Here is a 19,281-nt window from a genome sequence, read left to right as displayed (position 1 = left end):
TGAAACTTTGCGTGAAAAGTACTTTGTGTCGTTGTTAAAACAATTTTCTTTTTTTTTTTTAAACAAAATAATGTTACAATAATGTTACAATTTATCTTCCTTTGGAAATAATGATTGAAATGTTGACAGTTTATTTTGCGCGGAATTGAGTTTGCTTCGCCACTGTGTAAATAGGGCTAGATTGTATTTGACAGTAACGTTTTATGGGGATCATCGAGTTGCGAACCTGTATGAATCGCCGCTTTAAACGTGCGATCTCTCGCAGTCGAGTCTGCCTTTCAGCCGAGGCCTAGGCGATGACTCGATGATAGAATTACGAAGATATTAAAGCGGTTGATAACCATTTTGAACGAAGACGATGACATTAGGTTTCTCTCGGTGCTCGTAAAGATAGGATTCTCATGGGAGTATCGAGAGGCACCTCGATACAAAGGCATTGTTCGTTCTCCGAGAATCTATCGATTGAAGGACACACACACACATTAATGCGCAAAGTATGCATGTAAAAGCGTGTGTTTGTGCGTATTGCTGTAAAAAAAATGCATAATATATTATAAATAATTAACGTTTAAATGGCCGAGATGACTAGATGTTTTTCTTAATACTTTCATGACAAGCAACGTCTGACTACGGATGAATAGACCGCATACATAATATTTGATCGTACTATTGTAATCATCGGATGAAATGAAGCTTCTAAAAATTTTTATACGATCGAAGCATACGTTTACATATTTTTTAGTATAAAATATAATTTATCGTTATTAATTTATATTATTTTTTTGGTTTTATAATCATAAAAGTGATTAAAGATTATTTTGTAATTAAGATAGTTATATTAATAATAATTTATTTTTTAAAGAGAAGAAGTAACCTCTTTCGCGATCGACATGATTTACACAATCTCTCGATGGATGGATAAATTTTCAGCGAACAGAAAAATATACTTATCAATTCTCGTCATTATAGAATTTTGTGGAAGAAACATAATGCTATTAGAATACCACTCACGCTTACGATTTATAATCAAATAAAACTAATGAGAGCATGGAACGAGAAATATTCATTCGCCCCTGCCGTTTTTTTTCCGCGTCGCGCAATCTCGAGATTAGCTCGAAATTAAACATGCCAGGGTAGACTTGCGATCGTGGAATTTATACAAGTATATGATCGATAAGATCGATTATTGACTAGCCAAATCCCATAATCAATACTATCGACTGTGTCCCTATATACGAAGCTGAGTGGCATCATCTTCTGTTGCCCTTGTAATGTTGAAAGACACAAAACTGACTGATTTTTGATGATTTTATTGCTTTGAAAGTTTGCAATTGTTTTGTAAATTATATTTTGAATTATATATTTTATACATAATGTTTTCCTAATTTGTAATATTGATAATTTTTGATACAAATGCGATTAATTAGAAAGTTCTTGGCAGCTTTTACGATTTGAGAGATATTATGAAGACGCGCAAAGATGGAGAGAAATTTCGAATTCGAGGATTTGCATGCGAGCGTCCAGGTTACATGACTTTTAGAATTCATCGTTTGCCGAGTAAACGGCAGACTTTTACGCGTTAACCATGATGTAAGCTGGCTCTAACATATCCGGGTCTCGATCTACGACCACAAAATTCCATTACCTGTAAGACTGTATTCATTCAACGACTAGTCCTTGAGCGGAAACTGAATGATCTGATTAAATGTGTCACGCGTCTTTCATCTACTTGACAATCGCTCATTTCATTTTGCTTATTCATTTGGCTCTGTTATTATCTTTTGCGACATCTCTCTCGCATTTTTTCGTTTGACATGTAAAAGTCTAATTATGTCAAAATAATAATATACATTTTATACATAAGAGAGAAACTAAAACTATGATATATTAACATAGTTTAGACAGAGAGAGATCAAATGATAGCGAATAGAGAAAAAAGTATAAGAGAAATTACAGAATAAACGCGAAGGTAATTTCACGTTATTTTGCTCGATAGTCAGTTTGTATACATATAGGTATTGATCGCGCGCGATCGAGCAACGAATATGTAACACGTAACAAATATGGCTACAAAATTACATATTTACGTTCACTATCTTTAGCACAATGCGCTTTTTTTTTTTTTTTTTTTTTTGCTTCGCAGTATCACATTCGATTTGAACCACATCTGCCGAATGTGTTGCATTTCGACATGTGACATTGCTTTGAAAATTCATGCTTGCTTGAATGTTGAAATCAATTTTACGATTGTCTTCCATGAATGCTTTAATTATACAACATTCGCAATTTATCTTACTTTGTTTTAGCGTAAGATAATTATTTCCCGTGAAAAAATATATAGAAGAAATATTGTATTTTCTATCAGATTCAAAACTTTATCAATTATTCTGATATAAATCAGCATTTACAATACTTTTTGACACTATTACCTCGAGCATGTATATCTTCCGAATATCTCTCCAAGGAAACGTGATTTTCTTGAAAGATGAACATTTACGACACGCGGCGAGTTTCTAATTGAAAAATCGCTGTCACAGTGTTTCAAGCTCGTAGATAGTGAATTTTATCGAACTCGAGTATTTCTTCGGCGGGATTACTTGGCGCGAGATCAGGTTCGCGAACCTGTTTTTTTTTTCCGCAGGTTTGCCGGCAAATTTCGACGGGCGATGGGCGTATCCGGAAGTTCGTCACTCCGTGTGCACCGGCTCGCGATCAAATCATCGATCTTTATTACGGTTTATTGTCACGGGGTAAAGACGGGGTCACGAGCTGCGATTTATCCAGAAGATTATCTCGACTCCGTCCATTATATCGGCTACCGTGTAATCGGCTGTTGCACCACGCTAATGAAAAGAAAATCCGGGAGAACCTACCTAACAGAGCGAATTCTGCCATGTCATGCCACCTCATTCGCGCTATAGAAACTTTGCTACCGCGTTGTACTTCCTGGAAATTGTCGTGTTTTTGCATTCTTGAGAAGGGGTGGCGTCTACTTGAATTTTTATTAAGAGCACCAAGAATGAGTATAATATACGTGGAATATGCATGTTATTAAAATGTGCTTAATTAAAGAACATGTATCAATAAATTTCAATAATGTTGGAAGATAATTTTCTCGTTTACTTTTTCGAAGATAAATTTTTTTTTTTTTTTTTGCCTTAAGCGCACTTTATATCTTATTCCAATTTTCTTTACGTAATATATATTTAATTTATTTTAGAAACGCTCGAGTATCTTATCGGTATAATTGCATTATTTAATTCTTTTCCGCGTCTTACGTTTTTATTTTTTTATTATTTTATAAAAATATTAATAACAATCTCGGAAATGCATCTCCGCTTGCTTTTATTTCCTCTCGTAAATATCACTACGATTTATTGTTGTATCGTGCGAGCGCTTTGAATGAACCGTTAATTAATTATAATAATATATACAATTAAATATCTCTCTCTCTCTCAGGCCAATGCCTTTCTAGGTATTCACTTTGTAAGTTTCAGAGAAAATTCGGAAGTAACTAGCTACGTTTAATGTTGAGTGTTTGAGGAACACAGCGAATTCCAGTTTAATTAGTCAAAATTTTTTAGGATATTTCGCAGATCGTCTCATTAGCAGCTCGCCAATTAAGCAAAAGAGTTACCGTTACCGCGGTAATTTATACACAAGTAAATGACATATCGTTTGAATCTGCTTTAAGACAAAATAATAAAATTCCGCGTAAATTAATTTTTGAGAAACCGTTTTAATTAAAATAATAAATATATAATTCTATATATATATATTGTATTTTATGAACATCTTGTGATCCGGCGACTGTCTCAAATTAATTGGCTAAGAACTGGCGACTTTAGAATCTTCAGCGCTACGTTGCTTTAACGCGCGAGGGAATCTTTGTAAAGAGATTGAAAAAGCACGTGGTAAGTGCACTCTATTAGGAAAATCCACTTTAGATCGGCATTCTGTCGAGTTGCCTCGTCTTCCTTTATGTCGGCGCCACGTCGCTCTTGAGAGAAAGTACGCCAAGCTCAAAGCTCCCCGATGCGTGACTGACGTCGAGCCGCGAATTGTGCGAAGTTCGATCGATCGCGCAGAAGCGTATGGCCGACGCACATTTTCAGGCCCTGGGTCCATGATCCCCCTCCCCCCCCCTCTCACCCGTTTATCATTGCGCGATTTGTATATTATACTTTCTTTATTGACTCGGCGCGCTTTCGCGCGAATTTATCTTACGCATGAGTATTAAACGGAAAAACGAAATAGTATCGCACAGATTCTTTGATAAAGCTCCCGCGCTCTAATTAGCAATGGTTGGCAATGGATCAGAATAGAATGAAAGAACAGTGAGTCGAAAGACGTGGATCGAAATGAAGACGGAGGTCGAATATCGGTCTGTATCCGATATTCGCTTAAGACAGGTAAAACAAGTTTCTTCTTGCGGGAGCATAAAGAACGAGAATACCGTTCGTTTGCGACAATTTAGATGGAATCGTTGTTGAACTTAAATACGCTCGACGCGATATTCGATGTGCTCGAAGCTTTCCTGGTATTTTCTCATGGAATTCGATTCCTTGATGTTTGCTCTGTCACCCGACAATCGTAGACGGTGGAATATTTGTTCTTCCATCCTAAAAGGAAGCTGAGAGACAATGTTCTCGTGCACGTTCTAAGCAATTTGAGAGTGACTCGAACTTACATAGAAATTCCTCCTTGGACTACTTTGTGCAATCCTGATACCAACCGCTATTTCTGATTTTGAGAAGATCCATTTCAATTTTGTCGTAGGATTGAAATTGTAATAACTACATATACTTTGTAGACATTTTCATATAAAATCTTATCTTTTATAAAGTAAAATGTCTACATATATATAGTAATATCAAGATTGACACGGTAATTATTAGAAAGGAAGAGGAAAATCTTATTTTAAGCAAGCATATTTAGTATTCATCCTTTCACTTCTTCGCTTTCGACGCTTAATTAAATATTTTACAAAATAGTGACGTTGTTGTCTGTTATAATGATATGCGAAATGTGTAATTTGAGAGATGCACGACTAGAAACGAGCATGCCCGTACAAGGGATGGATGAGGTATTGTCGAGAATTTTTTTTAGGCTGTAATTAGATCCTGCTTGGCACATGGTGAGTGGAAAACTTTCATCTCGATGCCGCGGCTTATTACAGCGCGATGATTTATGAATAGCGTACGATAGTGCGTCGCGCACGACATAATTTACGATGGAATCGAATTTATCTTCGTATAGTTGTATCTCGCAACACAATGGATCGCGAGAGATTCTTTAACCGCTAATTAGACTGTAACAAATAACAATGAACTTTCTTCAAAGTATTTTGAAATTCTTGAGCTTCCGCGAAGATTCGCAAATATCGAATGTTAAGTAACGAGCTTTCGAGTTTCTTATCGCCTGAGAAGTTTGAAAAAAGTTTCGCGTTATCAAGTTTCTTGCCTGTATGGCTTTTCATTGCCGGTGCTAATTAAATCTCCGATATCTCTAAATCGTACAGAGCATGCTTAGCAACTAATAAAAGAGAGAGAAAGAGAGATAATGATAAAATTAGGAAAACATTTTAAATATATATAAAATTTAAACAATAGAACAATCTTTTAATACAGAGACATTTCATTCGCGCACACTATTCTTTATTTTATATAATCATCCAATGTCTACTGGATATTATCAAAATTACTAGAGCCTCGTTAGATAATTTTTCTTCACAATGTGCGTAACAAAATTTCTTTCGGTATTCAAGAAATTATTTATTATCTCAGAAAGAAAACGTTTCTTTTAGCGCGATAATACTCCGAAATCGATTGTTAAGGTCACTACGGACGGATAAAAAGATTTCTCGGTCGGCGATCGGATGAGAACCGGTTTCTCTTGATGATCGAGCACGTGCTCGATGATGGGGGGCACCGTCGTCACGAGGAAGCGAGACATCTTTTCCCAATTTTTTTCTTCCTCCGTCTAGCCGATCCTTTCACGCCCACGGCACCCCACATTTTTATTGAGAACAACACGTTGCGTTTGTCAGATTTTTGATGGCGAACTCGTTTATGACACTCTATCTCGATAATGTTACCAGTTTACGAACATATCTCTCTCTCGTTTTCTTTCGTATAATCGTATCTCGTCATGTATCTTAGAAATGCGGATATGTAGATCTTTCCATTATTTCATAATAAGTATTAAATTTTACGATCCAAAAAATTTTTTAAATCGTTTCATTATTTAATCATAAAATATTTAATTACTTTATATTTTATCTCTCTCGCGTACAAATATAATTTCTATATAATATCTTAAATAAGGTTTCTCTAATAAAGAGATTCGCGATTACGTCCTCGTGTCTACGAAGACTTTTTTTGTGTTATTAAAGAACTCAAGTAATTAAAGAATAATTAGAGTAATTAAGAATTATTCCACAACAAATTATTCTCGTGTCAAAATGTGCTAAATATCCGACTACTGTAAATGTATATCTACTCGATTCACTTTACTCACATATATTGTACTTGATACGAGGAGAATCACTGTGAAGTCCTGGAAAACAGGACGGAGCAAGAAGATGATGACGAAGGGCGAAGTTAAGAAAAATGATGGGCCGTGTTGTTTGAGGTGCGGGGGCGAAACATTCGCCCACATCATCGCGAACCAGACGTCGTTTCGTTTAGCATTCGTGTTTCCTTCCTACTCTTCGTGATCAACAAGAGCCTCGCGAAACATCAATGGCTGTAATGCAACAGCCCCGTTGTCAATACCATTTGTACCAATTGTATATTGGAAAAAATCAATAATCGTACCCCGCCCGCGCTTGTCTTTCATGTATATAGAATTATAATACGGGCTGTCTTCGCGAATAGCACTTTCCTTGACAAAAGATGCCATAATTGACTTTCTTTATTATATAAGTTACTCAAGTAATTTTATAATGCTAAGTAGCTAGAAAAGTGAGTTTCAAATTTATCTTTTGTCAAGAATAATTGGAAAGTTAATTATTTAAGGAATGCAATATTTTTTCTGCAGCTTTTTTTCAACAACTGGATAAAAAATTATTTGTTAAGGCTGTCATATTTATTGAAATGTATTTTAGACCAACTATATCGTTGGTAAAGATTGTAATACAGGTTCTTGGCTCACTGCAGACGGTACGGCAGAGATTCTAGAGCTGTACCAACGAACGATGGTCGTCCGATCGATGATACTCTCACAGCTGTTGGTAACTCAGGCTATCGTTCTTGCTTTACTATCTACGGATACGTACTCCCATAGGTATCCATACAGTTATCAAATAATACTTTAAAATCCAAATATTATCAATTTATTATTAACAAAATGTCAAAAGCATTTTATCGTATCTCCAGCAACCATATTCAAACAATATTATTTTTAGCATCAATCAATTAATTACTCGGTAGCATGTTCGATCGTTCATTATAATCTCTTTATTTCCCGTTTGCTAATAAAGTATATATTTCCTCTCTCATACGTCATAATTTATCATTCAAGTTTTCTATTTTCATCGCCGTAATTAATTAACGATATTACGGGGGTGTGACATTGCGACGTTAATAATATCGAGAGAAAGATAACGATGCGCGTGGGAATATCTAATGTTCGTGGAAATACATCACATTATACGTATAATTCCTCCCACTATTAATTAAACGTAATCTACAGCATGGAGCAATTTAAAGCTCGATGTGTAAAAAGCATCTTTTACGAGTCAAGGATCTATAAAGGCCGTATTCCTTTACCTTTTCTCGCGCTTTAATTTCGCTCTCATCGCGATTTCCGTCGACTGTTCTTAAAAAATTCGTTTTAGAAAATTAATTTCTACTGATTTTTGCTCTCAACTTGATTTCGTTGACAGGTCGGTCACGTGTCTTATATATATATATATATATTTAGACGTTAATAATGTTAAAATTATATATGTATGTTTTGCCACGCAAACTTTTTCTTAACTTAATTAAATTTCTCTCTAACATATTGCTAGGTAGGCGACATTTTTCTGATGATTTTTAATTATTTAATTGTATAATTAAAGGATGTGTATTTTGTAATTATTAATTATGTAACACACATGCGTAAATAATTTGTTTTTTTCTTTTGTCCAAAATTTTATCGATTTGATCCTGTTGATTATTCGTCGCTGTTATATAAATAAGCAACGACGCGATGCAACATTGACGGTCGACCGGCAGCGAAATAAAAATAACCAATGTTTTATAATGCATATAACGTTGTTCGTTTTCTCTGAAAGGCAATGGAGCGAAAAACAAAAGGTTGCCACGATCGCGACCAAGATTTTTCTGATTTAAGCCGCACGCACGGACGGGAGGCTCTGACCTACATTTCAACCGAGGTATTACTCGAGCTCCATCACCTGGTGGTCCTACGTCACTTCTTGCGCCAGCAATTGCGTCGCGCTCGTTGCAAGAGTTCGTATATTAGGGAGGATAAAGGATTTGTGTTTTATAGAGATAGCAGAGTCAGAATATTACGATATTAAGATCTGCAACTGCAGAGCCGTAATAAAGAAAAAGAGAGGAGCGACTAATTATATTGTCAGACACAGCGTTTAGCTGTTATCACGCGTGGAAGGCAAGGTTATCCATCTAAGAAGTTGGCCTAGTTCTCGAGCCAGTCGACTAGCTTGTGTCAAAGTATCATTTCCTCTTCTCTCTCAGAGTCAATCTGCAACTCGAAAGATCCCCTCGTGAAATTCATCAAGCTTCGGTAATTATTACAACGATCTCGCTCACGATCGTCTGCGACTTGACGAGGAGGCACAATTTGCGCGCGTGTGATGAAATCTTGCGAGAGTTAATCGACTCGTTTTAAATTCTTCCTTCCATTGTCTTTGTCGTCGTCGTCGTCGTCGTCGTCGATATTTCGGAATACGAGAGTAATTTTCTTCCGATCCCGCATCGATAAGAAGGCAGCAACGCTATCTCGATGCTTGCACGTTAGACGAATTGCCTCGAAAATATAAATTTCATTCTGATCTCCCGACCTCGTCCCTGGTACCTACTCTTTCTCCGTTCCGGTCGTTATTCCGGTCGGCGGAATGCAAAGAAACTTGGATCGATTATGCATACGAGCACGAAAGAAGATATTGCGGGACGCTTCTGACGCTGCGAAGACTTTTGTTCCCCCTCCAATTATACCTAGAGACCTGAATGGATTATTTTCCGTAATATTATTATTATCGCTCTCGCGTCGATTATTGAAATTCTTTTCAAATGGCCTTATATAGGCAGAATAATTTTGAAATAGTTCATCGACATTTTTGTATTCGTGCAATTTAAAATCGAATTTATATCTTAGATATTTAAATTAAATACTGAAGAAAGCAAGAGGCGCTGCAAAGACGAAAGAATTTTTACCAAGGACTTTTGGCAAAAGCACGATTCTATTACAGATGCGCCTAATCATCTCCATCTAACTGATATACGTATAAACATATGTGTGCGCGGGTACGCATACATTCTATGCATGCGATTGTGACATAATTTCTGAACGACGTACGCGAACGAGTTCTCACGCGATAATACGACCGCGAACTCTGAAAGAGATATAAGGAAAATCAGAAGAATACTGCATTATGTCTTAAACACTATGAGAACAAACGGGTGTTTCTTCCGTGATGTTTATCGATTGTTAATCGTGCTAATTAATACCGTATATGCGATATCGCGAGAAAAATTGCGAATTTTATTCTTCCGCGCTCTAGAATTAGGCAGAATTTAATATTATTTAATATAGTGGTTTTTACGATTATTCTTCCATTTCTCCCCCTTTCCACGATTTAAAGAATCGCTTGGAAGTATAATTAAAGCTTGAGTTTGCTATATATAATTTGCCTTTCGTTATCGGGGCTGAAGCGCGCAACGTCAAAAACGTCTAACTGCGTTTTTCAGCCAGTCAGCTGATCGATCGATACTTTTGGTGCTTTTGACAAGTTGGAGATAAATGGAGGAAAAAGAGACGCGTAATCGTGCGCGCGTTACGAGATAATAAACGCGTTACGGCCGTTAACGAGGCTTTTTATCTTTTACAAATGTCCGCGAGCAACACCTCGTGACGGTGTCTCGAAACTTCCAAGATAATTTTCACGGTTCTGCTCGCGGTACGCCAACTTTAAAATCCCTCTCGGACATTCTTAACGACTCCAGCGATTCTTAACGAGACAGCGCGGATTCGACGGAAATGCAACCGTGTCTAACCTGTCATAAATTACTAGTTAGTAATGTGAAATTGAAATAATGAATTATATATAAAAGAAAAAAAAAATAGAAAATAATATTATTTATCACCTAAAATTAATATAGTATATTAAGTTCATTGCTGTCGAATCTGTATTATCCGAAAGAATAGTGTTGCTCTCGGTCACGTAAAGTACGACCCCAGAATTTACGAGGCCAATAACATCTGCGAAAGGCCTCGTAGTATATCGTGCCGCCTTTTTTTTTTTTTTTATGTGGCAAGAATCGTAAAATTCCATAGCTATAAGATTTCCCGCTATCGTTTAAGCGTTCGTCGTTCGTACCGTTCGTGCTTACCGATTTTAAGCATAAAATTTTAGCATCGATTTGCTATTATTTTCATTTTATCTCATTTTCCTACATTGTAAATAAGATTCAGAGTCTAATGATGATAATATAAAAAAAAATATATATATCGATGAAAAATCTGCGCGGTATTTCATTCGAGCGATACGATAAATCGCGGGATAAGTGTTGTTAAGTTTGAGCAAAGTGCATTTCTCGTGCAGCTGCATCGACTATTATTCCTAAGTAAGCTTATTACGAACCAAGCCCACCGATAGTTACGAAACAAGTAATAAACCTTATTTCGTCTTAATGAAGATACGTGCTTTTAATTGCTGGAATTTATACAGTGAGATCGTACGTATTTCATTGAAGAAATAATTCATTCGCTAGCTATACGTGAGAATGAATTTCCGATATTAATTTAAAATCGCAATTTTTCTAGTTATGTCACTCTCGATGCCGGAAGTGACGTTGCATACACGTGCATTACTTTTTAAGTAGTCAAATTTTGTCAAGTTTCGCAACTGATCTCTTACATACATCTTGTTAGAGAAAATTATATCGTCACGCCTTAGAAAGAAACAGGAAATTTGATTTTAATTCCTAGACAGAATGTGGATAATAATCGCCGCGAATCATACGGATGTCGAATGCACAGCCTACGCCGAAGAGAACCTGATCTCTTTACGATGTTTACATCGCGATCGAGCCGAGCGTTTTACTTCATCGCGCGCAGGCGAGCGTTTCGTCATCGATCGACTCGAAAGCGAGAGAGAGATCATTAATGAATTTTCAATAAACGAGACAGGTTTCGGAGAAAGTTGTCTCGTCGTCGATACGATTATATATTAAAAACATTTTAGGACATGTTTCATTAATCCAGTATTGGTTAATAGAATTCGATTTACAGAGATCCTCGTTAATCATCCCCTGTATCTTAAACGCGAATCTTGAGTTATGTCTTTATTCGAACTATAGAGCTTCGGCGTTTCCTCCCTCCATTTGTTACATCGACTGATTCGGAGTTCGAAATTAGCTTCCCGCCATCTCCCCTTTATTGTCCCAACGATTTCCACCGCGTGGGCGGCGAGTTACATGTTTCTCACCTACGATATCTGGAGCGTTTCCAGTCGTCGGTTCGTTCGCTCTACATTTCCCTGCAATTGCCGTACACTGGGTTCGTGTAAACCGTGTGGACGGCCTTGCCCGGAGACATATGTTCGCTACGTTTCCCTGCCTCTTTAAGACCCATATAGACCATATAGACCTGTCCACACAAAATATGCTTGTATCGTATTTGTTATTTTTACCATCTCTATCATCTCACATGTTTTCAGATGACGTATTGTATTTTATAATGTATTTCATTTACAATGATTTCATAGCTATGATTTTGTGAAGTAGAATCGAATAATTGGTATTTTATTAATAAATATTTAAATTAAAGAATTAAATTTGTTTATACAATATATATATATTGTGCAAATAAATGGTGGATTCGATAATTTTTTTCTCCCTTTATTACTTTTTAATGAGATGAAATTTATAATCAGTAATGATGTTTTTCTTCGTGAGCTACTTAATGTTAATCTGTAACATCATTATGCATAATCAATGTATAATTTCTAATGTCATAACGTACAAGCGCGATCAACGGTGCAAAGTTTTTATAGAAATCACACACGAGATCATTGACGTATAAATGTGAGAACTTGTGACTCGACGCTTCTTATTTTTCAGCCGCTAATCTGATATCATTCAAACTCGCGATCTTTTTTCTCATCCCTATCATGCGAGCTATGTACTGACGCTTTATCGGATAATACGTTTTACGAAAGACGAGAACGGTTGGATTGATTTCAGCTACGTGGGATTTCTTGCGAATGGGGTTGCTCGAATAAGAAAAATTTTCAAAAAAATTTCTATTGATAAAAAATACACAGCGGTTAATGGCGAAAGATTTTTCCACTTTATTGTCGAATTAATCCCAGCTATGTATATATGTATCAGCCTTTATTTGGCATTCACGGAATTCACATTTCCCGACGATTTAAGAATTGGTCGCTCGACTTTTACGGTCGGCACGATAAAAGGCAAAAGACGGAGGAATCGAATGGAACGAGTTCGCATTCCCGGTAGAAAGTATATTCGAATATGTAACTTTATAATACGAATGCAATCATCGACCGTAATAATGACATGCGGGAGTTTGGAAAAAAGGACGATATATACAGATGGCATACAAGAGACTAGATTTTCTTCGTAAACTTGAGAAGAAATAAATTAGAAAGAAATTTTTAGAGAAAGACTTTCTTTTTATTTCATATCAATGGAAAAAAAAAGAGAAGTTTCTTAACCAAGTACCCATTTTTTTAATACTTACATTTCTCATGTCAATTATTAATTCGTAAATTAATTACAGTCCTTTTCATCCCACTATCTGTGTGAAAGTGAGAAATGGATGTTTTTTTTATCGCGGATATTTTCATAGCACTTGAAACGACGCGCTGGTTGTGAAGACTAATAAAAGAAACGAGGGGACACACTTCAGTCATGTAAAACGCTTTACCGTTCTTGCTGTTTGAGGACCGTAACGTCCGGCGCGCTGTTCCGAGATGCAATTGTATATATGCCGTTGCATCCTCGATGCATGACGCGCGTAACTCAACTACGTCGCCGTGTTCTGTCAAATTCAATGCTCGCGTACCGATCTCGATGAATTTCCTGTTGCGTCTTTATCTTCGCGTCTCGACAGAGATAGTCGTAAAACAACCATCATCAATAAATCGATCGAGAGATATTTAATTCTTAAATGGATCAGTTTTTCTAGTTGCATAATGTAGGCTCTCTCGTCCTTTTTTTTTCTTTCAAACTTAAAAATAAATTTTAAAACAAAATATATGAATATAATAAATAAGTGATCTTTTTATTGCTGAGATCGAAATTACGTATTAATATCCTTTTCGATAGTATAACGATAAAATTTCTTAAAGAGATTCAAATATACTCGAAGGATTATACATATCTGCTTTAAAGCATGCTCTTTTAAAAGTTAATAAGCGCAAAGAGATACTCGTGTTATGGCGTATCCCGAGGAACAAAGGAAAGAATTTAAAAAGGACAATCTTCTTCTTTTCTCGCCCTTTAAAACGATCTGTTCTCCAGCTCGCGAGAATAAAAACAGCCTCGAATTAGAATTTAAAATGCGTTCTTCTATAAACTGCGAAAACGAGAAGGATTAAATATTTGATATCGGAGTTTTGCGTCGAGAACGGGAAACTTTTCGTAATGGCTCTTCCACGAATTTCCTAGGCGCTGTTAGATTTCGCAAAGTTCACACCTAGCCTGAATGTAAGCCGTTATTTTCCGCGGCATCGCCGCTAATTACTCGCAAACAGAGATTTTACACCGCCGCACTCTTGGAAGTTTATGAGGCCAATTATTAAGTCGCGAAATCAATTTATATATATATATACGATTCTGATTTAAATTCAATTTGCGACTTGTGCGAGATCTGTTATCGAATTCAGCTTTTACGTAATTGATGTTGCGATGTAGATCCGATTCTTTTATCTCTACAATGTTAGCATTTTTCAGATCCCAATTCTCACAATGTAGCTAGATAATAAAAATATCAAGATATACGTGTCGAAATATTTCCAAAGTACATTACATCGTGACAATTAATAATCTTTCTGTTTAGATTATTCCAAAATATTCTTCTGTCATTAGTGGCAGTAATTAAGTCTGATATCCAGGCGGATAGCGAAGCGGCTTTAATGTCCGTGACGCGCTGTGCACGCCCGGTTACATCGCGCTACGGCATTGCAAGGTCGTCCAGCCGAGAAAGACCGCCGCGACGAGAATACCGGCGTAGCATGACGCATAAATGGCGCGGCGGCATGGCGCGTGATGGTGTCAAGCCGAGACAAATCTCTTGCGTAAGCGCCTGCTCTATCGTCGGTGGACAATCTGCGATGTAAATCAGTGGCCGACACCTCGATAGCTCTCCGCGTTACGATGCTAGCGCGTAATCGTAAGGTTACGCTCGACCGATACAACAAGTCGTTCGCAGAGAACAACGACGGATCGTGTATGGCATCCATGATGCGCAAAAAAAAAAAAAAAAACGCGATAGAAGAGAGAACAGGAATTTATGTATTGTATATTCGCTCCTTCCGTTTCGCGCATCACATTCGGAATCTTAATGAAACTCGGATTACTCAGTCATATGACTTCTCGCGTGCCTTTGACGTTTGCCATCTACAAACGTCAAATCTAGAACGACGTGCCGGATTTGGCTTACAAATCTCTCGAAAGAACGTTTATAAAATTTTCCATTCATCGAACGGCCATTCATGGGAACGTGAACCATTTCTTTTTCCTCTCCGCACAATACTCTTATTCTTCTCGCGACGAAACTTACCGAGTCACACCGAGCCTTGCGGTTTTCCAGCAATTGTGCAAAACGCTCGCGAATACGAACGCGAACGAGGAAGTCGCGGCGCGAGATTGTCCAAAGAAGAAATCGCATCTCTCTCTCTCTCTCTCTCTCTCTCTCTTTCGAGTTTTTTTAAACTCCGTAGATTACGGGCACACTTCCTCGCTTTCTCCGCGCACGACCGTTCACGGTCGTTACCGTCGCAGCGTGCAAGTGTATTGCATTATTGATGCAGATTTATTCGCCAAGCGTATATTAAACACACGCGTCGCAAACGAATCATGCTCGTCATATAATAATATTTTCTTGAATATGCAATCGAGAGATGCGCGTTTCCTGTCCTTCTATTAATATATGTAAATCTATAAATTATTTTTATCAAATACAAAAGAAAGTGCTCTTTCATTTCAATAAATTACAAATCGAGCAATATTATATCGTTAAAGGATGATTTGTGGGGAAAAAAAAAAAAGATTAAATGCGTTCTGCCGGTGACACGGGATTTGAGAAGAATATGGCCAAGTGGTTCTCCATGTATTTTACGGATACGACGTAACCGGGAGTTTGCGATCAGGGTCGTTACTTACAGTCGATTCGACTTTACGGATGATTTACGACCGCCACGCTCCGACGCCTCTCCCAAGAAGGGCTACCGCGATGAAAGAAACCGTGTTGCTACCTTCCTATACTCCGTAAGGTATACAGGTGATCCGATAAAAACACTTCTTCCCGCTGACAAATTGTCGAACGCACTCCGCATTGATCCGTGTTGATTTTTAAATCGTTATCGCACAAAATGTTCAAACGAGAAATGTGTACATGTTCGAACAATTTGTCTCCAACGAATTTGGTTTTATGTCTTCTTAATTTCTATAGCAATCGTAACAATGTTTATTTTCTCTTCTACATCTCACAATTTCACGGTATACGTATTATAGATAGAAAGTGGTGTATGCCTCGCAATAAATTGAAATAATTTTTAAGACTTATCGCGCTAACGCTCGTAATGGTTGAGAGAGAACGTCTGTTAGTGTCGCCTTTTAAGGCTGTTCTCGTCATTCCCGATTGCCGTTTATATACTCCGCTGTGCTTGTCCGTGAGTGAAACTCCGGCATAGCCATAAGCGGACAATCGATGAACTGTCAGCTGATTCTTAATCAATCTTCATTGTGCGATTTTCGATACGAAATTTTTCATTTAATACGTGTTAATGCAATAATTTATAAATATTTTCAAACATCTCATTAAAGACCTGACTATTATAGTCATATGAATAGAGCTCGGTGAAAGTGAAGGATCATTATTTATACTTGCATTATGTTCTTAAGCGAATCCAAATTAGGTGCGAAAGTCTTTTCGCTATCGTTTCTTACTGTATGATTTTGTTATTGTTACTATTAAAAAGTAGTTAATAATATACATTTCTCTCTCGTATACCGCTATCAGTACGAACCGTATAATTTCTATACTCCAATATTTATCCGTTATTCCAACTTTCGTTTATTACACGAATTATTGGTTGTCTTTCAAATATTATATGGAAACTAGGATCCCTGCACAGTCACCATAATACCGGGTATTTAAAGTTAACACACAGATAAAATATACATATTTCGGCTTCTTTTACATTGCCGGAAATAACTGATAAATAATCAATATTTACATAAAGATTCTACTTGTTAGCTTATTTACGTGAATAGAGAAAGTTTCTTAAAAGATAGCATCGTATATAATGATTATGGCTTATCGGATTATTTTTCAAATAGAATATTTCCTAATCTACCGATAGGGTAATATCCAGGGTTGGGAAGTAACGCGTTACTTGTAACGCCGTTACCGTTCTTTTTTTCGGTAACTGTAACGGCGTTACAAATTTTATTTGTAACGAAAAAAGTAACTTCGTTACATTTTTCGGTAACGAGTAACGAATTTAACAGTTACTTTTATCGTTACTTTTTTCAAATTTTTTGATTTATTTAAGATATTATTCTTGCTATTGTGCGTGATAAAATTTTTATCTTAACCGTAAAGCCGTAAGCAAATCGACCAATTAGCATTCTTATTATGTTGTAATCTCATTTACTACCAGTTCTAAGTACCTTGCAACGAAAATTAGAAAATCTCAATAAATCTGACCTTATAGATTGCCATTCGTTAGTTGAAGCTATTCAGCAAGGTTTAAATAAAAGGTAACTTATTAATTTGATTAATACATATGTTATTTAATTTTAAATAAGGATTTAATTGAAAAATATTATTTTATTTTAAACTATTGATTCAAAAGTATTAATTTCAATAAAACAAACAATGTCGCTTAATTTACTATATTTGATTTTAAATTTCTTACAATATTTGAAACAAAAGAATTAATAATAGCAGCATGTTTACATCCAAAATTTAAGTTAAACTGGTTAACCGGAGAAAAAAGAAAACGTGCTGAAAATTACTTGGAGGATTTATTGGGAATCCGATCAACTGAAAATTCTTCAAAAGCTGGAAAATCTGACGATCGCGATGATTTTTTCATTTTTGAGCAAAAAACAGTGCAAAATGAATCTGAACAAGAAGAATTGCAACGGTTTTTAAAATCAAATAATTGTAATATAGAAATGTTAAACGACTATCCAAAACTTAAAAAACTTTTTATTAAATATAATACAGCTCTATCAAGCAGTGCATCTGTAGAAAGAATGTTTAGCAACGGTGGCTCTGTATTAACACCACAAAGAGGGCATTTAAATGATGATACTATGGAGCAACAAATTTTATTAAAAATTAATAAAGAATTTCGATATAATTTAATCATTTATTTTGTAATAAACCTTGAATGAAATCTTGCTTACAATTTTTTAAAAGTTTTTCTTATGCAAAATAATTTATTAGTTTGTATTGTAAAAAAGTAACGGAAATTGTAACGACTCGTTACTTTTTAGTAACTGTAACGGTAACGAGTTACTTTTTAGAAAAAATAACGGTAACGGTAACGAGTTACTTTTATAAAGTAACTTTCCCAACCCTGGTAATATCTTTAATTATTGTTACAAAATAAACCGAGTACCTAGATAATAGCCGAGATAATATCTGATATTCTTTAATAGAAAGAATAGAATAATACTTGATATTTCATCTCAATTCTTATTGCGATTTGCTTCGTGACTGTTTTTCCTCGCGTGGCACTCATCCCGTAAGATGTGCATCGCAAGTATACAAGATACAGGTGTTCTCTGTTCCCACTCTTGTCCGGCGGCGAGTCGAGCGACAAACGGCAGTGCCGAACCACCTTAGCGAAGGTAATACACCTATCCGCGTGGTATCTACCGAGTGAGAAGCACCGCGAGTGGGAGAGGAAAGAGGGAAAGAGAGCGAGAGACACCACTGGCGCTAAGGAGGGACCTGTGGTTCTTCCAACAAGTCAGTCACATACCCGAGTATACGTTGAACGGAGAGCGTCGTTCACGCTCGTTAACCGATACGCAATATCGAACGCGGATATGTGTTTCGTAAGACGCGTGTGCAAACTCGCGGTTGAATCACACGTCCTTGAACGAGAGTGCAAATCTCTGAGATAGATAAGAAAGAGAAGCGAAATTAATTTTCCGCAGAATATTTCGAAAGAAAAGAATCACGAGGTCGATTTCTTCGATTCCTGTAGCAACGAGACGCGCGCATCTCGCACGGTGAAATCGCTAGAAACTTGAGTGCGCCGAGTGAGAGTGCGCGCCTGCTTTGTTATATCGAGTGCATCGTATGCAGCTTGGAATGCAACCGCGTGCCGCATGTGTATCGCATGCCACCGCGGAGTGCGCGATCACTGGCAGAAAAGAGAAAAGTGTACTGTGGGCATTTCTAAATACGCGAGGTCGCGCTTTGAGGAGAACGGTTTCGACTGTTTAAAATCAGCGCGATCATCGGGTTTTTTTTTTTTTTTTCAACAGGCGTAATTAAATTTTTCTAACCGGTCAGCCTGGATTGATTGGACACGGCAATCATCACCTGCGGCGCACGCGATCGAGGGTTCGTTATTACGTGATTACGTAAAAATGTCACGCGGAGAAATAACGTAGCTCGCGAAGTCGGAGAATTCAGATTGCACGCGAGAAATTCTTTAGAAAAAAAAAAAAAAAAAGTTAGTTTTCTATCGCAATTTTTAATCTGCATGTAAATCTAATGGAGATTCTATTCACATAAGAGAAAGCGACTGGGATATTGACCAAAAATATCTCAACAAGCTTATCTTTGTGCAATGACATTTAATCTGAGCGTAAA

The 19,281-nt window shown here is 36.7% G+C and overlaps 1 protein-coding gene across 20 annotated transcripts in view; it reads left to right on the top strand.

Moving 5' to 3' along the window:
- LOC138936797 (ensconsin) overlaps window positions 1-19,281 on the top strand; it is a 139,045-nt gene that overhangs the window by 58,993 nt on the left and 60,771 nt on the right. For 2 of the 20 annotated variants that reach the window (XM_070302490.1, XM_070302488.1), the window contains exon 1: window positions 18,312-19,029. The exons of the other annotated variants lie outside the window; for them this stretch is intronic. The gene's annotated coding sequence lies outside the window, so the exon portion shown is untranslated. Of the gene's footprint in view, window positions 1-18,311; window positions 19,030-19,281 lie in introns of those variants that run through there. 20 annotated transcript variants of the gene reach the window in all.

Source organism: Polyergus mexicanus, unplaced genomic scaffold (assembly GCF_030449975.1).
Source record: "Polyergus mexicanus isolate NDT 795.1 unplaced genomic scaffold, iyPolMexi1.0 SCAF_10, whole genome shotgun sequence".
NCBI classification, from domain to species: Eukaryota; Metazoa; Arthropoda; class Insecta; order Hymenoptera; family Formicidae; genus Polyergus; species Polyergus mexicanus.
The sequence above is the reverse complement of the archived record's forward strand: the minus strand, read 5'-3'. Positions and strand labels throughout refer to the sequence as shown.